Here is a 415-nt window from a genome sequence, read left to right on the forward strand (position 1 = left end):
GGTAGCTTAGTGGTTACCAGTAGAGCTGCTAACCTCAAGGTCAACAGTTCGAAACTACCAGCCATTCTGCAGGAGAAAGATGAGGCTTTCTGCTCCCGTAAAGATTTACAGCCTCAGAAACCCTATGTGGGGTCGCTATGAGTCAGAACTAACTCCATGGCACATCACCACCCCCAAACCATGATTATATGTGCATTTTACTTAACAGAGCTGTGTGTTAAAGGTCAAACTATTCCTAAAGCCCAAAGTGTTAAAAGTAGAGGCAGAAAAAGGGAACCCACAGAATGGGAAAAAATCTTTTGCAATGATGCATCAAACAAGGGACTCATTTCTAAAATAGATAGAAAACCACAACACCTCTACAAGAAAAAGACAAATAACCCAATAAAAATTGGGCACAGGACATGAACAGACA

Source organism: Chrysochloris asiatica, unplaced genomic scaffold (genome assembly GCF_000296735.1).
Source record: "Chrysochloris asiatica unplaced genomic scaffold, ChrAsi1.0 scaffold00070, whole genome shotgun sequence".
NCBI lineage: Eukaryota > Metazoa > Chordata > Mammalia > Afrosoricida > Chrysochloridae > Chrysochloris > Chrysochloris asiatica.